The sequence below is a fragment of the Pelmatolapia mariae genome, linkage group LG10_11, assembly GCF_036321145.2.
Source record: "Pelmatolapia mariae isolate MD_Pm_ZW linkage group LG10_11, Pm_UMD_F_2, whole genome shotgun sequence".
NCBI lineage: Eukaryota > Metazoa > Chordata > Actinopteri > Cichliformes > Cichlidae > Pelmatolapia > Pelmatolapia mariae.
In genome coordinates, this window is record NC_086236.1 from 74,424,705 (window position 1) to 74,433,642 (window position 8,938).

Below are 8,938 nucleotides of genomic sequence, written 5' to 3' on the forward strand. Positions count from 1 at the left end.
AATTCTCCACACACACACACACACACACACACACACACATATATATGTATATATATATGTATATACATACATACTATTTTTGCCTCGGTATGTCACTACGATGGATTTTCAATCACACAGTCAATATGCTGTTGAAGTGCAGACTTTCAGCTGGCTCACTGGTGTTTATTGATGATGTGATGGGAGCAGCAGGATGAGCTGTGAAGCGTTCAGGGCTAAACTCTGTCACATTGGTCTGAATGTGAGCAGACAGACTGAGCTTCACAGAGCAGGTGGATAATGAGCCAAAACAAACTGCAAGAGCACCCCAAGAGGTTGCTCAAGGCAAAGATTTGGGAGAATCACATGATGTCAGCCCAACAGATAATGATGAAGGCACAAAAAAACACAATAAGGGCTGTAGAGCACTTCAAGGGAGGAAACGGGATCATTGTAGAGCCGATCCTCATGGGTTCCAGACTTCAGGCCGGATTCCCAGTTCAAGTTTCAGAAGCGATCCTGAATCCAATTACTTCTGGGCAAAAAGTTTGTCCAATTACTTTTGGGCCCCCGAAAATGGGAGGCTGTGCATAAAAATGTCTGAAATTCCTGAACAGTTAATATAACAGTTAATAAAAAATAAAACCTCTGATAAATGCTGTGAGTCAAAGCTGAAAGTCTGCACTTTAGTCGTATTTTAATCACTGTCCCAAAGGTATGGACGCAACTTTAAATATTTGTGTTCATTCAGATTGATGACAAGGACATACACTCGTAATCAGGCATTAATGTTGTTGCAGGGAGACGGGGGGAATATTGGCGAACCCGGACCCAAAGGAATGCCTGTTTTCCAGGATCTCAGGTGAGTGCGTCACTTCATCTGTGCAGCCTATAGTGACTGATTTAAACAGTATTACTGCTTATGATGTTAACAGAGTGTGAACTGTTCCTCCTGCAGGGTAAACATAGACCAGTTGGAGAACCAGGGCCAGCTGGAGGTCGTGGCCCTAATGGACAGAAGGTGTGTGACATCACTTCCTATGCCTGAGTTCTCATGGCACCCTTGTGCCTTCACTCTGCGATCAGATTTGGACTCATCAGACCACAGCACAGATGTCCACTGGTCTAATGTCCATTCTTTGTGTTTCTTGGTCCAAACAAATCTCTCCTGCTTGTCGTGGTTTCTCAGCAGCTGTTTGACCATAAAGGCCTGATTCACACAGTCTCCTCTGAACGTGTAGAGATGCGTCTGCTACTGGAGCTCTGTGTGGCATTTATCTGGGCTCTGATCTGAGGCTGGTGGCTCGGATGAGTTTATCCTGAGCAGCAGAGGGGACTCTGGGTCTTCCTTTCTTGGGGCGTCCTCATGTGAGACAGTTTCATCGTAGTGCTTGATGGATTTTGGGGACACGTTCAAAGTTTTAGCAATTTTCCAGACTGACTGACCTTCAGTTCTTAAAGTAATGATGGACTGTTGTTTCTCTTAGCTGATTGGTTCTTCCATAATATGGATTCTAACAGTTGTCAAACACGGCTGCCAGCTGTGCACCAACCTGACTTATGCCCAACACAACTGATGGTCCCAACTGCATTAAGAAGGCAAGAAATTCCACAAATGAACCCTGACAGGCACACCTGTGAGGTGAAACTATTTCAGGTGATGACATCATGAAGCTCACTGAGAGAAGGCCGAGGGTTTGCAGCGCTGTCAACACAGCAAAGGGCGGCTACTTACAGGAGTCTAAAATATAAGACTTTTTTTTGTTTTTAAGTCCTTGCCCCTGTGGGTCCTCTACCAGAGGTCTGGGAGCTTGAGGGTCCTGTGCAGTATCTTAGCTTTTCCTAGGACTTCACTCTTCTGGACAGAGATCTGCTGGAGCCAGCTTGGGAGTCACTACACTGAGTGCTCCGATTATCACTGGGACCACCAAGAGGATGGTGAAGGTAACCACCCTCCTCTTCTTCTCCAGCTCTTCTCTGAGCCCTTGATATTTCTCCAGCTTCTCGTGTTCCTTCACCCTGATGTTGCTGTCATTCGGAACCGCTACATCGATCACTACGGCCGTCTTCTTCTGCTTGTCTACCACCACTATGTCTGGTTGGTTAGCCACCACCATTTTGTCCGTCTGTATCTGGAAGTCCCACAGGATCTTAGCTCGGTCGTTCTTAACCTCCCTTGGGGGCGTCTCCCATTTGACCTCAGGACTCCCAGGCCATACTCGGCACAGATGTTGGTGTACACTATGCCGGCCACTTGGTTATGGCGTTCCATGTATGCCCTGCCTGCTAGCATCTTACACCCTGGCTTCTATTGCCTCCTTTGGCCGGCCTTCAGTTAGCCATTCCTGATGTCTCTCATCAGCTCATTCATTTGTGCTGCCAGGCGCTCGTGGAGTGCAGTCAGCTTCTTCAGCCAGTAGGCGTGAACCATGTCGGGGCCTGGTGCTGTCCAACTCTTCATACTGGAGACCCTTTCTTGGATGTCTGCCACTGTGATGGTTACTGGTCCGTGTTCAGGGAGGTTGCTGTGGTCTGCTCTTAGATCCACTGGCCACTGAGCATTGCTGTTATGGGTTGTGTCCTTCTCCCATATGCTCCTCCAGTATTGCTCCGTCTCCAGCCTTGTTGGTGATGTTCTCATATTGTTCCCCTGCCACTGAGGCACCTTGAATAGTTCTGTGGAGAACAGCTGGTTTATTCCTGCCTTCTATCTCTCTGGTGCCTTCTGTCCACTGGCCAAGGCTGTAAATCTTTGCTTGGCACTTTCCAAGGTATCTGGTATGGACAGCTTGCTAAACTTCTTAGGTACCCATTTCTTCTGTCATACTTGGGGCTTGGTACCCATCTCAGGTGATGTGATGATGTCTCCCTCCTGACCTGCTGGGGTTACCTGCATAAGAGCTTTCCAACAGCGCCCTGTTCTCATCTCCTGCCCACGTATGCCTCCTTATTCCATTAGCCCACTTCTCATCAGTGTGTCCTGGTTTTTATTTATACTCACACACTCACTCTTCCATGTTTCTGTCTGTGTTCAGGGTCTAGATGGCACAGATGGATTTGGACTTCAAGGACCTAAAGGCACTAAGGTAGACCCTCTCTTTACAATTTAAAATGAACCCTTGTTTCCACCGACTTACATTATGAATCTGTTTATTCTTCTGCTGTTCATCAGCTAATTAAGTCACTTAATTAAATGGAAAGCCAGAAGAAACATAAAATAGAAATATGACAGCAAGTTCCTGTGACCCACATTATGCTTTTGCTTTTCTCTTCATCTCCAGTGGCATTTCAAGGCAGAGATATGGTGTGAGATTTTTGGCTTTTGATAATCAATAAGATTTGGGACATTATATTTTAAAGGGTGACGGCATTTGTACATTAATATTCACGCCTTAAAACGAATAAAAAATCCAAACTGACACACTCGAGGCCGTCTCTAATAAACTCACACCTGGCCACCAGATGCTGACCTTAGAGCTTCCCTCCCATGTCTGAGTTCAGGAGGGGGGCACAGTTTCCCACTTCTGAGGTTATGCACAGACAACATTTCTGTTTCATTAGGGTTTCTCTAATGTCTGGTTCCACCCCAATATGAAACTGCTCACAGGTTTTGGATTATTCAGTAGCAAACTATGGGACTTTTGCTTCTCTTGGTGCTATGTGAAGGCCAAAATCTATAGGACTGATGCAGATTTCTCTTCAACACTGGGCTACTCACACCAAAACAATCTATATGATAAAACGGCACAACAGGCTGGAGGAAAAATGTGAAAATTTCATCCATCCATTCGCTTCTGTTGATCCTTTTCAGGGTCGCAGGGGGCGCTGGAGCCTATCCCAGCTGTCACAGGGCAGGGTAAACCCTGGACAGGTCGCCAGTCTGTCGCAGGGCTAGTAGATACAGATAGACAACCATTCACACCTATGGGCAATTTAGAGTTTCCAATTAACCTATCCCCACTAAGAGCATGTCTTTGGACTGTTTGAGGAAACTGGAGTACCCGGGGAGAACCCACGCAAACACGGGGAGAACATGCAAACTCCACACAGAAAGACCCCGGCCTGATGGTGGAGTTGAACTCAGGACCTTCTTGCTGTGCAGCAGCAGTGCTAACCACTGTGCCACTGTGCCGCCCGTGAAAATTTCATTTAGGACAAAATGACTTCTTGTCATATGTTTCATTTAGCTTGTTATTTCACTATTGCCATTTATCAAGCAACTTTTTCACCTCACCTTGCTAAACCCACCTCAGTTAGCTCTTTTTGATGTGGAGGAGTACCGGCTATACTCTGATCCCCTCCCGAATAACTCCTCACTCTGTCTCTAAGAAGAGCTGAGCCACCGCAGAGGACATTCATTTCTTCTGCTTACATCTGCAATTATTCTTTTAGGCTCATGGAGCCTCATAGAGCTCATGGCTATAGGTGACAGTAGAATCAAAGAGTAATGTCTTGATGCATGCTCAATGAGCGGGAGAAACCTTTCATCACTCATCCAGGCGACTTCTTCAGATTGCAGCCAGTCACCAACTCTATGTGAATGGTACTCATGGCCTTTGATCATTCGTTGTTGATCAATGTTCATGACAATTTGCATATTAATGATCAAGGAACTGAGCTCACAGCCCATTGTTCCTTCAGTGGGCTGGTTTCTCCCACTGAAAACCTCCAGATGAACAGAATCAACCGTTTGGGATTTACTTACCTGGATGACTGAGCATGCATCAAGATATGTTAACCCACTTTAGCAAGGAGTGCCTAAGGCTTGTACGTCAGTATGAGCAAACAGCACATATGATCACAGATTACAGGAACCACCTGAGATTCAGCCTGAGACAAAACAGGATTACTCCTAAAAGTCTGCAAGTGAGCTCTTCAGTTAAAGGCCTCCGAGCAACTAAAATCCTCCAGAAGGCACAGCACCAGCTGCTTAATGAACGAGTGAGACAAATAAATTTTACCATCGACGTTATAAAATCTAAAGAGGAGCGGATCCGACAGACTTACCATGCTTCTAGATGAGAATACTTTTAAAAAAGTGTTTGAATTCACCAATAAGGCTCATCTAGCACAGCACAAGAAGTCTAAGAACAGGCAACAAAGGAAGTTTGACTTACTTGTTGTACGTTGGAAACCACCGCAAAATACGGAGAGTGTCCTCAAGAGGGAAGGATGCGACACCGAGGATGTGGACAAGTGGGTGAAGAATTTGTCTGACAGGAAGCTCAGCCAAACAGAGAAAAACATTCTTGCTAAAGGGTTGAATTTTGTTGTGACACTGAGACAAATCCCGCTAGTGGAGCTGATCACAGCTACAGAAACAGCAATTCGAAACAACAACATTGCAGAAGTGGAAGCAGAGCAACTACGGACAAAAGTTTCGGCCTGTCTCAGCAATGCAAAGCCCCCAGCATCCAACATCACCATGGAGGAGAGGAAGGCACTCACATCACTTAGTGATGACAACAACATTATCATCCTTCCGGCAGACAAGGGTCGGTGCACAGTATTGCTAAACCAGAAAGACTATCATGAGAAGGTTTTGTCACTACTCAGTGATGAAAATACTTATGAGCCCCTGAAACGAGACCCAGGAAGTGGCTACAGGAAGAGGGTGATAGACTGTCTGAAGCAGTTAGAACAAGACAAGGCTATTGACCGGACCTCATACCACAGGCTGTACCCAGGGGAGTCTACACCAAGTCTGTGTGGTTTACCGAAGATACATAAACAGGGTGCACCTTTAAGACCGATTGTCTGCATGATCAACTCGGTCACCTATAACATCTCCAAGTTTCTGGCTTCAATCCTCAACCCGCTGGTGGGCAGCTCTGAACACCACATCCAGAACACCCTGGATTTTGTTGAGAAGATGAGAGATGTCATTATCCGGTCTTTAAGTGATGACGTGATGAGTCCTGCTTCCGGGCCCAAAGTAGTCTGCATTTAATAAGGCTGTGTTTTTAACATGTTTTAATGTTTTGTTTTAATGCTTTGTATCTTGTTCTATTTAATCTCAACAAGCCCCTAAAAACAGTCAGTGATCACTGTCGGCCTCTCTCGGTTTTTATTACTACTAATCATTTTAAAGCTCAATTTTTAAATCCTTACGATGTAACTACAGCCCAGCCCATGCAGCAGTAGATTAATGACCAGCCTCATATTGTGGATGGATTATCTCAGTTGTTCTCCTGACTGACATTTGGTCCATTTACAGCATCCTGCCATGCGATTGCATTTGTCCCTGACCATCAGGAACCCTCAAACTAACTTTAAAGCCCGGATGGAGGCAGATGAAACCATGGTCTCGTACGACGTTACATCTCTCTTCACTTGCATCCCAGTCACGGAAGCGTTGGAGGTAGTTCGTAAGAGATTAAAAGATGTCCCCAACCGCAGCAACAGGACCACTCTCAGCATCGACCAAGTGTGTTTGAACTGTGTCTTCATTCCACCTGTTTCACATACAAGGGTCAGTTCTACAGGCAGAAACATGGGTGTGCCATGGGCTCCCCAGTTTCACCCATCGTGGCCAATTTGTACATGGAAGAAGTGGAAAAGAGGGCTTTGCTATCCTACCCTGGAACACCACCAAGCCATTGGTTCAGATATGTGGATGACACCTGGGTGAAAATCAAATCTCAGGACGTACTACATTTCACGGATCACATTAACTCGGTGGACCAACACATCAAATTCACCAGGGAGGATATGAAAAGTGGCAGGTTAGCCTTCTTAGACTGTGAGATTTCCATCAGTAATGGGGGACATCTAAAAGCTGACGTGTACCGTAAACCTACACATACGGATCAGTATCTAAGGTTTGACTCTCATCATCCACTGGAGCACAAACTGGGTGTCATCAGGACGCTACAACACAGAGCGAGTAACATAATGTACGCTGTTAAGTGCAGGAGAATTGCCAGGATTTATACATCGGGGAAACCAAACAACCTCTGGCTACAACACAGAAGAGCTACCTCGTCAGGCCAGGACTCTGCAGTCTATTTACACCTACAGGCCAGTGGACACTCTTTCAATGATGAGGATGTACACATCCTGGACAGGGAGGAACGCTGGTTTGAGGGCGGAGTCAAGGAGGCCATTTACGTGAAAAGGGAAAGACCATCTCTGAATCGAGGAGGGGGCCTAAGGGTAAATCTGTCACCATCTTACAATGCTGTGATTGCAGCCATTCCCCAACTCTCTGTGAATGGGACTCATGGTTATTGATCACAATTATGACAATTTGCATAATAATGATCAAGGAACTGACCTCCAGCCCACTGAATGAACAGTGGGCTGGTTTAAGTCATTGTGCAAATCTTTATAAGGTTGGAAACCTGCAGTCAGCCGAGACTGAAGAAGTCACCTGGATGAGTGAGGAAACGTTTCTCCCACTGAAAACGTCCAGATGAACACAATCACCTTTTTTAGAATCAAAGGGTAAATCAATCGATTAATTGACATCTGTAGTTTCATGCTTAGCTCTCCCTTTAGCAGAACAGACTGGTACAGCATCTGCATCATAGTTAAACTTCTCCATTTGGGACAACAACTGGTTCCTGGCCTGGAGTGAGCATTCCACATTTTTCTGGTGTAGGATCATGGCCTCAGCCTCAGAGGTATTTATTCACATCAGCTGCAAACCACCCTTGTGTAAGCTGGAGGTCAAGACCTGATAAGGCCAAGAGAATCACATCATGTGCAAAGAGTGTTACATCAATGACAAGAGATACCAGAAGCATGCTTCAGTTCAAAGTGCATGAGTCAGGACTTGTTTTTATTTGTTCTTTTTTTGGTGTTTAGGGTGAGGAAGGTGTGCAGGGACCAAAGGGGCACCCAGGATGAGAAGGGAACCGAGGTCGAGGGGTGAGGCTTGTCCTATTTAAACATTTTCTTTATTAAACTTAAACTTTTGACTGTAATTTATATGTAATTGATACAGGGGAACTCAGGTGTGAATGGAGATCCAGGAGCTCCAGGACACAAAGTGAGTTTAGAGATTATCTTTTAAAAACATAAACCTTTTCTCTGAGGAGACATCAGCTGGAAACAAATGACTTAACTAAAGTTAAAAGAAAGTCAGTATATAAAAAGTTGGATCTGGTTGTCTGGAATAGGAATAAACGAAGGCAACGCCTCCATTAACGCTGCCTCCTCGCTCCTCACAGCCTCACCGAGCCAGCCTCGACCAGACCTCCTCACCGCTGCACACGCTCCTTCCTCAGCGGCTCCTCCTACTACGTGCAGCACTCAGCGAGGGTTGCCAGTTCTGCGCTCTCCATTCCCTCCTTCGCATCCCTCCTCTGCTAAACTCCGCAGCCAACCTCAGCACTGGGTTGCCAGGTTCTCGGCCACTCATCCCTCCTCTGCTGAACTCCGCAGCAAACCTCGGCACCGAGTTGCCAGGTTCTCGGCCACTCATCCCTCCTCTGCTGAACTCCGCAGCAAACCTCGGCACCGAGTTGCCAGGTTCTCGGCCACTCATCCCTCCTCTGCTAAACTCCGCAGCAAAAATTTGGCACCGGGATGCCAGGTCCTCAGTCACTCATTCCTCCTCTGTTAAACACCGCAGCTAACCTCGGCACCGGGTTGCCAGGTCCTCAGCATCTTGTTCCTCCTCCATCGAACCCTGCAGGTAACCTCGGCACCAGGATGCCAGGTCCTCTCACCTCCACTCCTCCTCTCGTCGGCGAAGCTTCGAGTAACCCCTTGTCGAGCCTTTTAGCCCAGGCCCCGCTTCTTCAAGCTAACACTGCCCCGTTTTCGCTGGCCTCGGCTATCCCTCCCCCCAACCCACACTTTCTGGGGCAGTCTCGATCAGGAACTCTACTGTCGCGTCTTTGCTGCTCGTTCTTCTCTCTCCTGTGAGTCTTGCGGTGCCCGGTCGTATCCTGCTTCCGCCTAATAATAATAATAATAATAATAATACATTTTATTTATAGGTGCCTTTCAG

At 46.5% G+C, this 8,938-nt stretch overlaps 1 long non-coding RNA gene across 1 annotated transcript; it reads left to right on the forward strand.

Annotated features, from left to right (window-relative positions):
- The first annotated feature begins 944 nt into the window (after positions 1 to 944).
- On the forward strand, positions 945 to 7,841 carry LOC134637599 (uncharacterized). Its single transcript, XR_010095142.1, has 3 exons — positions 945 to 1,000; positions 3,015 to 3,065; positions 7,789 to 7,841. It is a non-coding gene; the product is annotated as an uncharacterized LOC134637599 (long non-coding RNA).
- Positions 7,842 to 8,938: the final 1,097 nt, after the last annotated feature.